Source organism: Mya arenaria, chromosome 9 (genome assembly GCF_026914265.1).
Source record: "Mya arenaria isolate MELC-2E11 chromosome 9, ASM2691426v1".
In the NCBI taxonomy this organism is placed as follows: domain Eukaryota; kingdom Metazoa; phylum Mollusca; class Bivalvia; order Myida; family Myidae; genus Mya; species Mya arenaria.
This window is the reverse complement of record NC_069130.1, coordinates 45420616-45441179: the sequence shown is the minus strand read 5'-3', so window position 1 is coordinate 45441179 and position 20564 is coordinate 45420616. Positions and strand designations below refer to the sequence as shown.

Here is a 20564-nt window from a genome sequence, read left to right as displayed (position 1 = left end):
GCCATGTTGCTTTACTACATACCCGGTAGTAGTATATAAGCCAGTCATCCTACAAGATAGCAGTGAAGCAAAAATACACATATGATGATTACTTGTAAATCATCTTGTATATGTGGAAAAAAATGAACTTGTTATCTAGCTGATTGTAAAAACACTTTGTCATTCTTAAAGGGACTCGTACCTCATTGGCACCAAATAATCATTTTCCAGGTAATGTGTCTGAAATAATTAGTTAACTCTTTGATACTGAAATTACAGAACAAAATACAATGAAAGTATGAAAATAAAGTCTTGTTTTAATCAGGGGTGAACCTACGCTTTTTACGTCATGGACAAATAAATAGCATAACCACTCAGCAAAAGGGACTCATACATAATTTATGGATATTTTTATCATGCATACCTTGGAAGCAACACCTTTTATTTCGTATTTAAAACAAATTTGCTAAAGAACCACATTTTACAAACTACGAGCTATAACTTATACAATAAACTCATACCTGGTTGAGCATTTTTGATGTAGAAATGAGGCACCCAAAATGCCAACAAGTACATATGCATGCATAAATATTGAAGCAATGGTTAACATCGTCGCTTAAGTATATCCCTCACGCATCAAAATTAATTTTGCAATTGCACTAGTGGCCAGAAGGAGGGGGAGGGGGTGACCCCCCCCCCCCCCAACCACAACGTACCGATGTCGTCCAAGTTACTTTTCGTTTCGAGGCAGGGGATACAGGGTAATCCAGAAAACTGGAAAAAAGGTTGTGAAATTGCGTAAATTTGTTTATTTTTTGTTTAGTGACACTGTTATTCAAAATCAATACATACACATATATAACAAACATCAATTGTGACTGATAAACCTTTAACTACATACTAAATAATGCATTTATTGAAAATATTTATTACTGATAACAAGATTCTAACCGTGTTTTTAATAGCAGAAAGCGCAAAAAATATTAAATGATTGGTAAATGCTAAAAGATTTATTGTGGTCTACTATAGTCTCATAAGGTAGAAATACCGTGTGTAATGCTCATTTCTTTCAAATTTAACTCGATATCCTTCATAAGAACCATTGTTTTCGACATTAATTTATTCTTTTAGGAATATTGAAACAACATTATTAATTGTGGTAAACCTTATCTGGCAGTACTTAAGAGTGCATCTTTGACTTTATTACTCGAGTGAATGCACCTTCAAACCGGTTTAACACAAACATGTCACAGTAATCAATACCATCTGTGTTAAGATGTCGGGAATGTGTTAGACAAATGATTTTGTTTTATGGAGCTTTGAAGAGCGATGAATGGCACTAAAGTGGTGCCAAATGGATATCTCAAACACCCATTGGTAAGTCATTTATTTTTTCCATTTAATTTTTTGTCTTGATTTTTGAATATATATATAAACAGTCAATAAGTAGGACATCTCGTAAAGAACGTTCACTTGAAACAGTCCTCTTCTTATCCACACTTCGACAGGGAGTGGGGCTACTCTGCCTAAATAGCCGTCAACGAGTATTTTAAGAAATATCAAAATAATAAAAAATGGTGTCCCAGTGATTGCACCAGTCAATTGTAACCATGCCCCCCCCCCCCCCCCATAGTCCACCTAAATGACCGTCAATGGGTCTTTTGACGATTTTAAGACTATGGCAGTTACAAGGATACACATGAAATGTCAAAATAATAAAAAAAGTATCCCTAATCGCTCATTATTGTAGCTAACCCCCCCCCCCCCCCACCCGCCCCCCAGTCCAATTATATACGTGTAATACATTCTTCCAATCCTGGGTTGACGGTACATTTCCTAACAGGGCACAAATCCTGAACACCGGCTAAAACATGCGTTTGTTTACCGTGATCGATTATTCGATGATCTAGATCAATACAGAGGCTTGCCTTGGTCACACTTGCGAAGTTTCATCTTGTTTTGTTAAGCATTTTTCTAAAAAATGCCATTTATTTAATATAGCATACTTTTTAATTATAATTGTATGACCATGTATTTTCGCTTTTCAAGTGTTCAGTATTTGTGCCCTCCATAGCGTATTTTGAAGGGTGATTTACTATCCATAAAATTGAACGATTTTCGACATAATATTGACGAGATCGTGAATCTGTACTTTGACAGCTGTTTTCACATGAACCAAAGATGTTTCAGACGAAAGTTTAACTTACTACAACATAAACTCTCCAAGATAATTGTAAAAAACATCAGAAAGTGTTCGGATTTGTGACCTTAGCCAGTAACGTCTAAACGGGTTTGTGCAAAAACCGGGGGTGTTTTGAAAAATATTGAAATTGTATTAAGTGAAGTATTTTATGGTTTAAATTGATCATAAAGGTTTATATTCATACTTTACCATGTAAGTGAAAAGTTATTTTGCATTAAAACACATTATTTACCTTTCCAATAAAACAAAAGTTGACTGACACAGACAACAATTATGCCAAGCGGAACAACTCGACCCAATCATAATAACTCGGCCACCACTGACAAGCTTCTAGATAGACCTCGTAAATACAATCGTAACAACTCAGCCATGGCCGAAATGTTCCAGTTGTTTAAAAATTGTGCCCTGAAGCCTTGCAGGTGCCCTTCATGTATATATCGCTATGTTTTGACAGCAAGAAATGAAAAATAAACGTCAAACTCATAATTATTCTCAGGATATGACATTTTTATGTATGGAACTGATATAAAATTACATAATCTGGTAATATTTCTTGTTTGATGATATTTTTGAGATGTTAAATGCTTTAACCCAGAATCCATATCGGAATAACTACCCACTTTTGATACTAAACAATTTGTATGTGAAGGATTTGCCATATCAAAAAAGATACAAAAATCCGTAAACGTACAATTCTTTGGTCTACTAAGATTTAGCTTGTGAAGGTCATTTTACAGCGAAATCAACAAGTTAAAAAAATACTCATGACCTGTTCCTTATCAATATGAAATATCTTTAAACTTTTAGGAACATTATGCAAAAAAAAAACAGTATGTTTTACCTTCGGTACATAAGAAAATAACTATTTTCTAATAAAACTACTGTTGAAAAATGTAAGCTAATGAAATGGAAAATAAAAAGATGCTTCCAAACATGCCATATTTTCTTGAGACCATTCAGGGGGATTAATGTTCAAAAGTCTGAAAATTCAGGGGGATTTTGGTAGTATTCAGGCGTTTTTTGTAGCAGGTCTAATTCGACAAAATTTCAAAGTATTTTAAGACGCAAGTACAAAAAAACAAGACTCCCGAGGGGATTATGTCCAGAATTTAAGGGGATTTGGGTCACATACCAGAGAATTTTCATCATCGCCATGTAGCATTACGGGCATGACACACGTGCCAATTTACCTTGTCTACCCCTTTTACCAGCTCTTCATCTATATTTTAATGAGACACAGCCATATTGCATAACAAAAGCACTCACTTGCAAAATAGAATACTTCACAGAAAAATATGTTTCAGAGACAATTTAATGGGCTTACCTTCCTCTAAAATTGGATACAAAATCTGCTCATTATGATCATAGATGACTTTCAGACTAATAGAGAGAATGGAATGATTTATCAATATTTTTCATTTCAATTCCCAAATAGTCAGATTTGTTTGCTTCTGATAAAAAGCAAATGCATAATTTATTGTTTAAGTTCATAAACATATCATCTTTTGGCATTCATCAAAAAATAAAAACATCACCACCATAATATTAAAATAAATAAAAGTCATTTCATCCGAATTGTCTACTTTCAGTTTCTCTTCTGGAAGTTCTGTTATTTTCCGATATTTGAGATGAAGGTCATGTCATGTATGTAAACATATTAGTGGGTCATAACAAAGAACAGCATTGTCTATTAGTTATTTTAATCCTTTTCTTTACCAAATAATGTACTGTCACCTTTAAATCATAAATCATTTTGATGACAATGACACATGTTTAAACACTTTAATTTGTTACATCCTCTCTGATTGGATAAAACCTATAGTTTTAACCAATGAAAATCGTCCTTTTATCTGACCAGTCTAATTGACATTTCTTAAGCAAATTCTGACAGTTTCAATCAAAACAACTGCATGAAATGTGCCATGCTGACTTATTAAGTGTCACCCAGTTGGTGTTGTTAAAACACACCATCAGTTGATAATCCAATTCAGACAAGAAGGGCATTATAACTGTAAACAGGCATATATAATTAAACCCTGTGATAATTTTGCGTAATTTTAAACACACTTTTTTTAATTCCGCGGGAGACCGGGGGATGGGTCGAAATTCCGGGGGATTTTTCCCCCTCCGGGGGATATGGCAGCTTCTGGGTTGCTTTGAAGTTGAACTGCTCACATGAACCCACAAAAGATGTGTAGGTATGTGCTTAACAATAAAGGATAAAACATTAAAATGAAGCATTTCAAGTGGAGGTTTTCATTAGGGTAGTGCTACCTTAAACACACACTTTACAATTATTTTTTTCTCTTTTTTAATCTATTTTCTTTAACCAATGGACTATACAAACAGTAGGGTCAGTCCCAGTATACAGGACAATTATTCAATAAAATGTTTATCCTTTTGATATCATAATTGGTAAAAAAATATCAAAATGTAAAGAAAAAATAACAGAGACCGGGTTCAAACTGTGGTCGCCAAAATTGCAGTCCAGTGTTGTATCCACTGCTATGAAAGTTTACATTTGTTTATTTGATTTAATATATACCTAGCTTGGTAACATTAAGTGATAACATCGACTAGCCAATCACACATAAAAATTAATTATACTAGGTATACCCACCTAGTAATCTTTTTTAATGGAAAAAAAATGTGAAAAATCAATTAATTGTAAACTATGTGGTTATTCAGTTAGTTAGTTTCAATGCATTGTACACATTGATACCAAATTCATGTCAGTTTTCGACAATTTTCTCTTCTTTCGCTATTTCATCATACGGTGTATAGCCCCTGAATAAAGTTTCACTCTGTTTCATTGAGTATATTTCTTAAAAATCCTTATTTTGTTCTAATCTGCTAAAAGGTCAAAATGTCACAGTCTGAGCATCTTTGAGGCCTCTCAGTTATTATAACCAATGCACCCGGTCCGGGGGTATACTGGGAATAGTCGGGAAATGGGCCGTGTTTTTACTTTCTATGTGGCCACGCAGGGCCGGGTGACCGCAGTGGTTTTGTCTTTGAGCCAAATTTAGCCGAGATTGGGCCTTATATAGAGTCTCTGGTGTGCAGGGGCATTTGGCCGGGGTTTTACCATCAGTTCGTTTCCGCAGGGGAGGGGATTAGACCCAGGGTTGGCTGGATCGAAAGTCAAAGTCCCCGCTATTCCCTGGACCTGGGGGCGCCAGGGTTACAATTGACTGGTGCACAACATATAAGATATTTATAAAATAAATGAAAGTACAGTTAATCAATATATTTTAATTTTAATGTTGTAAATTAACAAAGAATTAGATAGATGCTTTATGCAAAATCTCACAAAGATGTAAAAAAATACTAAAGAGTTCAGGTTTGCTAGTTTGTAAAAATATTTCATGGAATCATGGTAAATTGTTATATTATATGTCCAATGACAGCCCATATATTTTTCAACTACTTGAACCTTTCTTGTTATAATTCTTATTATTTATTTTTTTTAGTTGATGTGTGATGCTGATAATACAGAGACAGCTAGAGTGACAGAGTTTGATGAATAAACTTAAATTAAAAAACAGTGAGTACAACAATCTATTTTAACATGTCTTGTGTGTAAAGTGTGATTCCGAAGCAGTAAATATATATATATATATATATATATATATATATATATATATATATATATATATATATATATATATATATATCTTTAAGTTTTGAATCACAAATTTAGATCAAAGATCTATTATCACACAAAACTTAAAGGATATATATGAAAAGTCATGTGAATTGTGCAAGTCATATAATATAAAATTTATATTGATCAAGTCAAGCCATGCCATGTAAAAAAAACTGACATCATATCAAAGATTGTATGAATCATTCTCAGAGCTATTGAAAATATTTAATTGGTTGTAAGCGGACCATGCACGGTAATTTTGAGTACGGTAACCCCACCAGCCAATACAATATGGCTAAAAAGGCTTTGATAATATTTTTTATCTAATGTTTATCTTTCCTAAAATATTTATATTTATAAATCTATTTACCAGTCTGTATTTATTTATTTATTAATGCATTTATTTGCTCACTAATATATACAATACACTTATCGTTGTATATTGTCTAGCTAATACATGTATACAAATATGCATAATTATGGGGGGGGTCATAATTACCTATGGTGTACTGTCTTGTTCTTACGAAGATATGATTTTGACTAAAATCCTTACTGAAAAAGCAGTGCAGACTGGCCTGTTTAAATAATTAATTAAATCTTAATGGGTTTAAATGTATTTTATTTTATTTTTAAAGATATTTTAGAGTTTAAAAGGAAGAGAGCTCGAAATTCGCCTTTTATTGTACCAGCATGGGAAAACCCTGTTATGTTAATACATATAGCCCGGAAGTAACAAATAAAAGGTGAATTTCGAGCTATTGAAATTCATGTAACAGTCCAATGACTCTATTGTTTCCGAAGTAATGTGTGTATATTACAACGGTTTAATTTTGTTTGTACCGGAGGATTAAGTCGGAAAAACCAGAATAGCTATAATTCCGGGCTACAACTATTCCGGGCTATATGTATTAATATATATATATATATATATATATATATATATATATATAAATGCACGAAATCAATGTGGGATTTTCATTAAGTTTTGGTTAAACCATCTTTGTAACAAATTACAGTTACTTCCAAATTACATCTTATTCTACATAATACAAACTGGAGGACAGTTCTTTTTATTTGGTAATGTTAAGAGACTTGAAGACAAAAAAAAATGTTTAAATTCAGAAAACCTTACACAAAGTAGAAACTTTCTATTAATGTCATTATCTTGAAAAAATGAACATGCCTTTTAGCAATTGTATCAATCTGTGAAAATCTACATTTTGCCTTCGACATGTTATACAATTTAAGGATATTAACATGGAAATTAAGTTAAATTCTAAATTGACAGTCATGTATTTCTTCCAAAATTTTCATAGTATAAGGAACATGAATTTTTTATGAATTTAAGTGCATAACTGCAGATAATGATCATTATCTTAAATCAATTACAAGCCAATTCATAGTCATGCATATAACCCCCTTTTCAAAATATGATAGTGATTGTCTCAAATGACCAGTCTTTCTCTGTGGGGGGTGGGGGCTGTCAGTCAAAAGGAAACCTTTAAAAGGCATATTCATTCAGCCAATCAGATGTCAGGTTCAGTGAAAGGGGCGATGCCAGGTCAAGTAAAAGGGGTGGAGCTAAAATAAATACTGACATTCAATGAAGATAGATCCCCCTTTGGCCTCACAAATATGTTTCAGTCACACTAGGGGGTGTGACAGGGTCAAGCCATAATGGAGCCATAGGCAAGCAGACTTTTATTAACCCAACAACAACAACAGGTGTAATTTTTACCAACTGAGGAAAAAACTTCAGAGGTTTTATTATTGCTCATTTTTTTATACAAATTAAATATCTAACAATGACAAATATAAAATATGATAATTCAAGCATAATATTGACACCAAACATGACACATCTTGCAAATGGTCTTGAATAAAATTCCTACACTTTTTATAATGATAATACATGGGACCAATATCAAAACCATTATCCTGTTAAATAGGACAATGGATTTGATATTGGTAATTCGCAGACAATACAATGTAATTAAGTAAAAAAATACACAGTATGCACATCTGGCTTCAAACAAAAATTGTTGCTTAGGCCAAAAAAAAGTATTCATAGTTTCCATTTAAATATCAAAAAAGGTAGGCATACGGTAACTGTTGTTTTTTTTAGGACTATGTTTCTTTGGCAAACTGACCTATATCAGGGAATATTAAGGTCTTTACTAAAAAAGCACATATTGATCAAAACACCAAAAACAAAAAAGGATCAAAAGAATAAAAATAGGGTCAGTTGGGCGGAAACAAAGATTTTTGAATCCTTATTTTGTCAATGATGTCATGTCAGTGATCAAAATGATAACACAATTTAAGCCCTGCATTCTGGAATGTGGGGCTAAATTCTTGATTGTGTTATAGTAGGGCCAAAAATAAAATGATTTGGTTAGGGTTACATCCTTTTTAAAAACAGAAAGAGTAAAAAGTATAAAGGATTACATTTTTAAAATACATAATATATATGCGTTTTCACTTTAAAATACATGCATTGTTACAGTCTTGTTTTCAGTAAGTAACTTAAATGCATTCTTTGGAAAGTAATTTAAGGTTTATTATTCAAAATGTATGTTAGTCAACTTGTGTATGTATTGATTTCCAACTTTTTTATTTTTTGTTTAAACTTTATGTATTAGAATTTCTTTGCGTAAATACCTGCTTATGTGATAAAAGACTGCTGACTAAAGATTAGATTTCAGATTTTGATATTTCCATTCCAAATTTAATGTTTTACAGCTTAAACTGCTACTAACAGTTTAAGAAAAATGCATAAAACATCAATTTTGGATGGAAGTATGAAAAGCTGCAATCTGATATTTTGTTAGCAGTCTTTTATCGCTGGTTTGCAGATATTTACGCAAAAATTTGCTTGTTCGAAGACAAATTTTTTAAAAAAAGTTGTCAAAACGTTCAATCTGTGAGGTTGCAGCTTTAATATAAGACTAACGTAAATATTAAAAACACATGAGGCCCCTTTAATATTAACATGTCAATATCAAAAAGAAGATGAAAACTGAAAACTATGAGAAAGTGTTTTTATAAGGCAATTAAAAATAAATTGCTTAAAGCAAATATCTGAAATTAATAATTGTCATGCAAAGCAGCCTGTAATGAATATGAATATTAGATTTTGGCCTTGAACACCTTTTTAAGAAGAGTGTTTTGAAGTAAGGATTATCATAATGCTGAACTTAATATTGTACTGTAGCTTTGTAGCAAATCCTTATGATTAAAGTCACTGTGTCTTCCTTATGCTGTGATAAAGATCTCTATAGTAACATTTCTAAACCTAATAAATTAAGTGAAAAAGGGTGTTTATTGGGGGTAATAAAACACATCTTGATAATGGCCAATTAGTTTTAATCTTTCAAGTGTTGGTAGGATGGGAGGGGGGTCTTAACTTTTTGAACTGCCAATATTTTCCTGGTTATTTTGTCCACCATGTCAAAATGATCTGGGTTGTTTTGTCAACCCTGTCTAAATGGGTTGGACGTGTTTTGTCCCCTTAGTCAAAAATGACATGGGATGTTTTGTCCTACATTTTTATAAAGGAGTTCAGAATAAATAACACATTAGTTTTCGTGCTTATATAAAATAAATGCAAATGACTTTCATTATAAGTTTAAAAAATACTCTTAATGCTGCATTCTCACAGATTTACCATTTTTACAACTTTTTTATTTTTGTCTTGGAAAGAGCAAATTTTTGCGTAAATATCTGCAACCCATTGATGTAAGATTGTTGATAAAAAAACAGATCTTAGATTTTCATATTTTCGAAAATGTTTTAGAGCTTAAACCCTTACTAACGGTTTAAGAAAAATGCATAAAACATCAATTTATGAACTTAAATATAAAAATCTGCGATCTAATTTTTTGTCAGCAGTCTTATTAACTGGTTTCCATGGATTGTAGCAAAAATTGGCTTGTTCCAAGACAAAAATTAAAAAGTTGTCGAAATGTTTAATCTGTGATAGTGCAGCTTTAATTATGGTAGCTTTTCAGTCATTTGCCTATATATGTCTATTTGATTCAGTAAATACTTCATATAAAGCTAGGCTTATTAGGATATGCTTATTTTTCATTGGGTTCTATTTTTAGCACATAACAGCTTCATTACAAGAATATATTAATTATTATTAAAGCTGCATGCACTCTCACAAATTTACCGTTTTTACAACTTTTTTATTTTTTTTGTCTTGGAAAGAGCAAATTTTTGGGTTTAATAGTATCTGCAAACCAATGATAAGACTGCTGACATAGATCATATCGCAGATTTGCATATTTTCGTTTGAAAGCCAATGTTTTGTGGGTTAAACTATTACTAACAGTTAACGAAAAATGCATGATCTAATTTTTTGTCAGCAGTTTTATATCACTGGTTTTCATGGATTCTTGAAAAAAAAAACTTCCTCTGTTAGCCAATTGAGAACAAAATCAAGAGGTTTTGGGTTTTGCTGTTTATACGTTCTGGAATTTTTCAAAAGCATTTATTTATAGGACTTATGAATTTTATGTACAGCATTCTGTATATTGTCAAGTGTCCTTTTTTTAAATTATATACAACATACATATAAATTTAATGTTTCAGGAAATAACCACCATCTCTCTCAGAGGTCATCTTTCTCATTATTGTGGGGAAACCTCAAAGGGCATCAGGAAAACCTTCATCAACCTCTTTGTGCGCAGTGGCTTGTGCAACAGTGTTTCAGAAGTATAAATACCTTTTTAATTTGTGTATATCAATTGAATAATGACTTGTTTTTATATATTAAATATATATATATGATTTATTATATATATATAGATGGTTAATCTTATGACTTCCTGATAGTATTTAAGTTGTGAAATATTAAATAATCTAATCATAAAAAATGCTTGGAAATGACAATAAAAAAAAGATATTTGTCGAATAGGAAGTTTCACCTGTCCTGTATATATTACAAATCATTTTAAATCAGACAGAACATTCAATATACTTGTTGTATCTCACTGTTTATTTGTCTTCACATTTTGTATTGTCACATCAAGCCTGTTTGAACATCCTAGAGAAGATAAGTGTATAGAAGCGGATATGATATAATAAATATGCATATAAATGTGCTTGGGATTATTTTCAGATTATCATTAAAATGGGGATAATGGATGACTGGCCACACATATGGGGCTATGGACAAGCTTCAGAGCAGGCTGCCAGGTGGTGGTGTTAGTAGTTTAAACTCCGGGTCCCGGCGTGGGCACATTGAAGGGTCCCTGAGTGACAGTTCAACCATCGCACACCTATCCTGGGCAGAACCAGTACTACGTGCCTTCACCTCTGCAAGGAACTGACAACTTCTGTACATGACAGGTGCAGTGGTGCAGTGGTACAGTGCGAATGGTCGTAGAAAGGATTTCATAACCAATCACAACAGAGGTGACCTGGTACGCCCGGGAATCGAACCCGGGTTGTCCAATTCAGAGTCCAACGCTCTACCGATTGAGCTGACCGGGCGGACATATTAGCTACATTAGATGATAAGCCATCTGTGCTGGACATTCTTCACAATAAAATGTGATGTCACATGAGCTGTCTATCTCAACAGCTCACACTGTCCGTATTTGACTAAAGGAATGAATGAAGTCACTGCAGAAGTTAGATTGAGGAATGTCCATGTCACTACCCATCATTTGGAAGGAGTTGGATAAAAAAAGTGTGGCCTATGTATTGAAACAGGTCCGATTTCCAGTTACGGACAGTCTTGATTTGTCTGATTACATTTTTGACCAACATGATGGCCTAAAAGAACACTTACTGGTAACTGGTAAAATCATGGCCCAGTTGTTCCAAGAGGCAGGCGAGTGGGAAGTTACTAGACTCCATTTCTTTATGGGTTGATCTGAGGTTCCAGTTCAGTTAAAGTACTGATGGAACACCAAGTGTTTGCCATAATACAGCAACATTTGATTTGTAACTATGTATTTGTTTGAATTGTTGAAACAGTACTGTTTACTAAATAATGTGTATGTATATGAAGAATAATATTATAAATAATTTGTAAGAACCTTTTGATATTAAGTAAAATGTTGATAAGTCTAAATATGTATCTGCGAATCATTTTTGTATATCTGTAAAGATTACATTGCCTATATTTCTCAATTTATATTTTTCTTTTAGCCAGTCAATAACTTTTCTTAAGTTCTATCTTCAAAATTGTCGGGACAGGGATTATAGCCCTTAATTAACCCAAATATGTAACATTCAATGCAAAATTTCTAATTGGCTGCATTTAGGCAGTTCAGATGCAGGAACAAACATCACTTGGGTCCTTAATAATAGCTTTCCATCTGACATTGAAGATCCAATAAAAGGAATTTGTCATGTGACTGTTTATTAACTCTCAATTTATTGAAAGTGAAATTACTTACATGATTTGTAAGAACTAAATTATAATGATATCAAATGATTGTTTAAATTAAATAAAATAGATGATTACATACATGAACTATTTTTATTTCTTGTTTGTCAATATGAAGAGTAATGCAATGGCTTTTGAATTTCATAAAAAAGGATGGAAAAATGTATGTTTATTGTTTAAGCAATTAATTAAGTAATAAAAGGATTTTTTTTTCTTTTTTTCAAATTGTGCTATCTTATAATACAGATCGTTATTTGTTTAATTTTGGTACAAATGAAGTATATAAGGTATGTCTAATGTTACAAATAGCAAAAATTCAAATGCAAATCATGGTGACTTGACTAAATGTGAATGCTAATTGAATCAAACTAGTTAATAAATAATAATGTTAATTTGAAACAATTGAGAGTATAAGTTTGGTTTGTGTATGCCATATATTCCGGGGGGGGGGGGGGGGGGGGGGGGGGGAAATGAAAAAATGAAAAGTATATTACTATGCACAGTGCTATAATAATTAATAAGTAAATGGTTTTAGCTCACCTGTCACATAGTGACAAGGTGAGCTTTTGTGATCACAATTTGTCCGGCGTCCGTCTGTCGTCCGTCCGTCCGTAATCTTTTACTTTAAACGACATCTTCTCATAAACCGCTTAGCCAATTTCTTCCAAACTTTACAGGAATGTTCCTTGGGTGGTCCCCTTTGAAAATTGTTCAAAGAATTGAATTCCATGCAGGACTCTGGTTGCCATGGCAACGGAAAGGAAAAACTTTAAAAATCTTATTTTTCAAAACCACAAGGCCTAGAGCCTTAATATTTGGTATATAGCATCATCTAGTGGTCCTCTACCAAAATTGTTAAAACTATCCCCCTGGGGTCAAAAATGGCCCTGCCCCGGGGGTCACTTGTTTTACATAGACTTATATAGGGAAAACTTTAAAAATCTTCTTCTCAAAAACCACAAGGCCTAGAACCTTGAAAATTGGTATGTGTCATCATGTAGTGGTCCTCTACAAAATTTGTTCAAATTATTCTCCTGGGGTCAAAAATGGCCCCGCCCCAGGGGTCACTAGTTTCATTACATAGTGTTATATAGTAAATCTTTAAAAATCTTCTCCGAAACTGTAAGGCCCAGGGCTTAGATATTTGGTATACAGCATCATCTAGTGGACCTCTACCAGATTTGTTCAAATTATTGCCACAGGGTCAAAATTGACCCCGCCTAGGGGGTCCTTGTTTTTACGTAGTGTTATATAGTAAATCTTTAAAAATATTCTTCTCCAGAACCGTAAGGCCAGGAGATTAGATATTTGGTATACAACATCATCTTGTGGACCTCTATCAAAGTTGTTCAAATTATTGCCACAGGGTCAAAATTGGCCCCGCCCTGAAAGTTATTTGTTTTTATATAGTCTTATATAATAAAACTTTAAAAATCCTCTTCTCCAAAATTTAAGACCTAGAGCTTTCATATTTGGTATATAGTGTTACCTAGTGGACCTACACCAAACGTATTCAAATTATTGTCCCGGGGTCAAATTGGCCTTGCTCAGGGGTCATTTGTTTTTACATTGTCTTGTCACTGAACATCTTTTCCTCTGAAAGTAAAGGTCAGAATGACTCCATACTTGATATGTAGCATCCTTACATGGTCCTTTCTCAACTTTGTTCAAATGGTTTTGTTTGGCCCCTTTTAGGGGTCACCAGAGCAAAAAATAGAAAAACCTTTAAACAACTTGATCTTATTTAACTGCTTGATGGATCTTCAAGTCTGAAGCATCCTAGCATGGGCCTCTGTCAGGTCTTTTCAAATAATTTTGTTTGGCCCCTTTTAAGGGCCACCAGAGCTAAAATTAGTAAAAAAACTTAACATTTTCTTCGCATGAACCCCTTGATAGATCTTCAGCAAATTTGGTTTGAAGTGTCCTTGCATGGACCTCTCTTAAATTTGTTCACATAATTTTGTTTGGCCCGGTTGCCATGGCAACCTAAAGGAAAATGTCAACAATTGGTTATAATCATCTTCTTCTCCTAAACCGCTTTGACAATTTTGATGAAACTTCATAGGAATGATCCTTGGTTGGTGCTTTTTCAAAATTGTTAAAAAAAATTAATTCCTTGCAGAACTCTGGTTGCCATGGCAACCTGAAGGAAATTATAGGCTGTCGTGTGATCCTTGGGTGGTGCTTTTTCAAAATTGTTCAAAGAAATTAATTCCATTTAGAACTCTGGTTGACATGGCAACCTAAAGGAAAAGTGTCAACAATTGGTTACAATCATCTTCTCCTAAACCACTTGGACAATTTTGATGAAACTTCATAGGAATGATCCTTGGTTGGTGCTTTTTCAAAATTGTTAAAACAAATTAATTCCTTGCAGAACTCTGGTTGCCATGGCAACCTGAAGGAAATTATAGGCTGTCGTGTCCGCGCTGTGACTTTCTCTTCTATGGACAGATTTTAAAATGAAAATGCCATATGTTTTCAACATACCAAGACAACGTGTCGTGTGCAAGACCCATGTCCCTACCTCTAAGGTGAAAGATACACTAAGTGTTTATTCACAATGGAATGCTGAATATGAGGACATAAAGAGTGTTGGCTGTCATTTAGTATGATTGTTTTTTTTTTTGCTCAGAGGCAATTTAATATAACTTGCAATATGTATTTGACACATAAAGGCAAGATAAACTTTTTATACGCCCGAAGGGTCGTATTATGTTATGGCCTCCATCGTCTGTCCGTCTGTCCGTCCGTCTGTCCGTCCGTTAGCAATTCCGTGTCCGGGCCATAACTTGGTAACTAATAAAGTCATTTTCAAATAACTTTATACAAATCATCACTACATTAAAAGGATGTGTCGCGCGCAATTTCCAGGTCCATACCTCAAAGACTAGAATCACCATGGGGGGCATTAGCAATTCTGTTTCCGGGCCATAACTTGGTAACTAATAAAGCGATTTTCAAATAACTTTATACAAATCATCACTACATTAAAAGGATGTGTCGCGCGCAATTTCCAGGTCCATACCTCACAGACTAGAATCACCATGGTGGTGCGTTAGCAAATCCGTGTCCGGGCCACAACTTGGTCACTAAGTCATTTTCAAATAACTTTATACAAAGGATCATTACATTAAAAGGATGTGTCGCACGCAATTTCCAGGTCCATACCTCAAACACTAGAATCACCATGGGGGGGGGGGGGGCGTTAGCAATTCTGTGTCTGGGCCACATCTTTAATACTAATAAAGTGATTTTCAAATAACTTCATACAAATCATCACTACATTAAAAGGATGTGTCACATGCAATTTCCAGGTCCATACCTCAAAGTCTAGAATCACCATGGGGGGACGTTAGCAATTCCATGTCCAGGCCATAACTCAAAGACTAGAATCACCATGGGGGGGCATTAGCAATTCTGTGTCCGGGCCACATCTTTGTTACTCGTCCGTTAGCAATTCCGTGTCCGGGCCATAACTTGGTAACTAATAAAGCGATTTTCAAATAACTTTATACAAATCATCACTACATTAAAAGGACCTCAAGCCGATTCTTCTTCGGGCGTATAATGCTCCGTTTCGCGGTGCTCTTGTTATGTACTTGTTCATAGATCAATGTCACATTGGGGGGCATTTGTCACATACTTTGACAGCTCTTGTTCAATATTCTTTGAGAAACAAGCTATATTAATAACAAAGGTTAAACTCTTTTACTCAGGTGAGCGATTTAGGGCCATCATGGTCCTCTTGTTTTATGTATTATTTATTTATCATATGCATTGACAATTGATTATAATTTCATAATATATTATTTATTCTTTTATTGTATGTATTCTAGATCGTTAAATAAATATAAGTAAATATGCATTCAAATTTCTGTATTTAGTCTTAAATAATAAATGTTGATATTGTTAAGACCAAAATCCGCTGGACTTTAGACCAATATTCCCTGGAATTCAGACTAAAATTCACTGCAAAGCCTCTCAAAAGTATGGCATGCATGTATTTGTGTCTGTCTTTTACCTTAAAGGTTGTACCCACCAGGAATACTTTTTGTATCCTCTCAAAATTCAGACTAGGAAACTGACTTGAGGTTGAATATATAAGATTATGTTTTTCATCATCTTCAGACAAATAGAAAATAGCTATCAGCTAAAATCTTATTCAACAATAAATGTTTGAGAATGCTAAATATTAGCAGTACACAGGGTATAAATCTTGTGAAACACATAGCAATAACGTGCTAAATAATGCACGTGAATCTAGGTAACTTGTAGTAGTAGAAGTCAAGTATCATCTTGGTTTATTACAGCAGAAGCAGTGATTACGAACTTCGTAATCACAGCCCCAGAAACAGAAGCGTTTTTATTAAATCTCCCAGGTTGCGGAAACATGGCACATCGCAGGTGCGGATCCAGGAATTGATGTTAGAGGGTAGTAACTTAGGGGCGCAACTTTTGACATGTGCTCCTCCCTCAGAACCGAAAGTATATGGCATAAACTGTTTTACGGGAATTTGGGGTTACTCCCTCATGTATGTAGTCGGAAATGGTGCATTATGAGCTTATTTTATTACCTTTGTTTCTCCGATATTGATGAAAACAGTAAACTCCGATTATTTTAGAGGTGGCGCAAGCCGGGCGCTTAAACAGCTAGCGCTTCGACCAAATTCCTTGAGCTACACAGTCGGTCCAAGGCCAATTCCCCGCTATTTTGGCGCGAACACAAAACCACCGACTGTCCCCCCGGACCTGGGGTGGGGGTGGGGGATGCTTACCATTGACTGGTGCATTACTTTAGCGACAGCGATAGGTTTTCATATTACTTTTTCCCTGTTTGAATGTAATATCTTAATTGTCTGTTAATATGTTCACTGATAAAACTTTTGCGGCCTGGCACATTGCATCTCATTAGTCATGGCAGTATTCTTCAAGTTCAGGCTTCTTTTTTTCAAAATTCAAAATTTATTTTCTAAACCATTCATTGATTTATCAACACCATATTCACACATTCTCATTTACAATAGGTTTGATAGTGATAAATCAAATGTGTAACGCATGGCACCATCACTCTGGTGAACGAGAATAATTTCATATAGCACAATGTACATGAAATAATGACAGTATGGCGAGTCGTTCCTTCACTATTTTTACCCATAAATACCATAAATTAAGCCTTTTCATACAATAGATCTCCATCACCTCTCCGACTCCTTTATAATTTGTGTAAATATATGATCATAATCATGTGGTCTTTAACAAAGATAGAAGTGTAAAAAAGTTTATATCTTCGACTTCAAAGAACTTCATTAATGCTAATTCTTGACCAAATTTTAGTTGCCTTTAACCTTGAAAATAATCGGTTAAATGGCAAGATGTTTGTAATCAAGCTTAACGACAGCGTTTTTGTGACATTGATGAAAGGTGGATTTTTTTGTTTGTCTTTTTTTTTCAATCGGATAAAAAATTGTACTAGTATCTGATACAGGGTTAATGAAGCAATACGATGGTTAGACGTCATGCTAACCATTGTATAGTATAACAGCGATGAGGAATATGGATAAGTCGACAGTTGACAGGTAAGGACATTGTAAGAAGTGTCATTTTGCTAATTTTTGCTTTAAATATGGCAATATTTTTCTTTATTCCCATTTCCTACATGTTCCCATTACAAAATCTTACCTGTCCTTCCAATTGGAAATTTCCCATTTTAAAACTGAACTTTATTCTCCAATTGGAATTTTCCCATTAACCAAATATTCCAATTGGAATTTTCCAATGTTCATACTTTCCCACTTTGAATGTGGGAATCCTCCAATTGGAAAGATTCACTCATGGGAAGGATTCGCAAACAAATGCCTTAAATGAATCTATCGGTTCTTCATTTTTAATGAATATATTATTTTTCATGTAGTGAGTGTAAAATATTCTTAATTAAACAGTCAATTTCAATTTTAAAAATTATGTTCCAAATTCTCCCACAATTTTAATAGAGCCAGTTTTCCAATTGGAAAAGCTTGAAAAAGCCATTTTCCAATGGGAAGGCCATTTTCCAATGGGACTCCCATTGGAAAAGTTGACTTTAAATGCCAAAAAAACATATTTCTAAATTAAATTTCAGGAAACAAAAAATATCTCTTATTAGTTTTACCTAACACATTTTAAAAATACAAAAATAAAAAACATTGGGTGAAAAATAAAAAAAATAAGTTTGCAAAAATTCCGGATTTGCAAACTTAATCCGGATGCTGTTTATCGTTAAGTACGTCGTGAAGTGATTTCTGTGAATCTGATTTTAATGAGATTGCGTACGTGTATCAAATTCTGCATGTTCTAATTTGCAGCTAATGTTAATTTGTTATATATTATATATATATATATATATATATCTATCCGGTTCTATCCGTCCTCATTTCGTATCAGCACCATAACCCAGTCACTGGAAAGGAACGATTTAAAAAATATATATATAATTTGGCACAACACATGTTTTAACATCGAGCCGACAGCCAGAGCGCATTATCCCGCCACGTACCGTCCAGAACAAGGTATCACATATGGGTACAGACACACATAATATATACACGGACCTACAAACCTTATAGGTTCGTGATATATATAACCATTTTTCGTTTTCGTCTCGTAACTCTTTGAAAAAAAAAAATCAATGGAAGGATTTTGAATTGATTTGATATAAAAAAAATTTACATTATCGATAAGAACGTTGTTTACATATGAATGAAGAGCATTTGCATATTTTTAACTTTGAATATGTTCCTAACAACATGCATTTTGCTTTCTGTGGATATATTTCGTGATTAACTAAATCAAATGCTTTACGTAGATCAAGAAAGAGGGAATCTTCATGTACACATTGATCGTTGCATATTCCATCAAGTCTTTATCAATGCTGTGTGACACGAATGCTTTTCTCGAAAAACAGATCTCGAAATTTGCGCATTTTATCCGTATTTTGTAAATATGTTTTAATTTGATTTGCCAACTGTCGTTCATTTTATTGGACAAAGTTAGAATAATTGAAATAGGTATATAAATATTTGGTCCTTTGCGGTCAGAAGATGTACAAATGGGTAAAACCTAAACCTCCTTTAACGAATCTAGAAAAAAATCCTAATCGCATGCTAATATAAATGATTGACGTTAGTGAAAAAGCAATACAATTACCGCACTGTTTCACGATATAAGCCATTGCCTATGCCATGAAGTATATAGCCTTTGACGTATTTTACTTGTCAGTATCGGTATTACATCCATCGTGGACAAATAGTATGTGTATATATGCGCTTGGCGTCAGTAAGCTTGATAATGAATCACAATGCGCACCGTCACAGACTTATCATGTTTATATATGATAAGAAAAGCGTTACGTAATAAGGGCGGCTCGTTGGTCTAGGGGTATGATTCTCGCTTTGGGTGCGAGAGGTCCCGGATTAAAATCTCGGACGAGCCAATAATGTTTTATTTGATTTGTATTTGCAGATATTGCCACCTTTGGCGTGTAAGTGGATAATGTCGGGCAAGCTCAGTGTAACAACCAGTGGTTTTAGTTTGTTTTAATTAACCACGAACACGTTTTGTGCTTAACCATGTGTGCTGCAGCGAAATACCATGTTGTACGTTGTACGACGTAGTGTTTACGTGAGATAAAGTTAAGATTTTGAAATCATTCTGGCCGATAATATCGAACAGGGAAAGTATCAGGCGACGGTTTCATGCCTTTCCAACCCTTTCCGCAATGCATAGCAGGAATGTTTTTTTTAGCACAGTCGAACAATGTATGAAGTTTAAATGTATAATTGTCTGACTAGGTAACAGACCGTCAACGGTCTTATGTCGCACTAACTGGACCGCAGTATTACACCAAAACATAAGTGGAATCTCAATCTCAGTCTCAACTCAATTTTTATTATTTATTTTTTAAATGTTTCCGTCAATTTTCGGAAAAAGATAATTTAAATATAAGCACGAAATGTAATTGATTTCAACACATTGGTTTTGAGCAAATGCTCATGCATATTCTAGTTCTTGCCCTGGGTATTTTTCTTTCGATTATCTACAAAATTTTAAACTCCTATTAAAAGCAAATTGTCAATTTTGTTTTACAAACATCGGCAACACAATCCGTTGCATGAAGCCATAAATTATTGCAATACCTAGTGGTCCGGGAATTAGGAGACCGGGTGAGACCGGATAATACGGTGAGAGATGGGGAAATGGTATCGCCCAGTTTTATCATTCGGAACTCCTCGGCCATTATTTTCAAAAACCGAGATTGTTTTTGAAAAAAAATGGCCGAGGAATTCCGAATG

At 34.0% G+C, this 20564-nt stretch overlaps 1 long non-coding RNA gene across 1 annotated transcript; it reads left to right on the top strand.

Moving 5' to 3' along the window:
* Positions 1 to 1245: 1245 nt before the first annotated feature.
* Positions 1246 to 12661, top strand: LOC128203236 (uncharacterized). The gene is made up of 4 exons (XR_008255899.1): positions 1246 to 1356; positions 5656 to 5729; positions 10428 to 10550; positions 10957 to 12661. It is a non-coding gene; the product is annotated as an uncharacterized LOC128203236 (long non-coding RNA).
* Positions 12662 to 20564: the final 7903 nt, after the last annotated feature.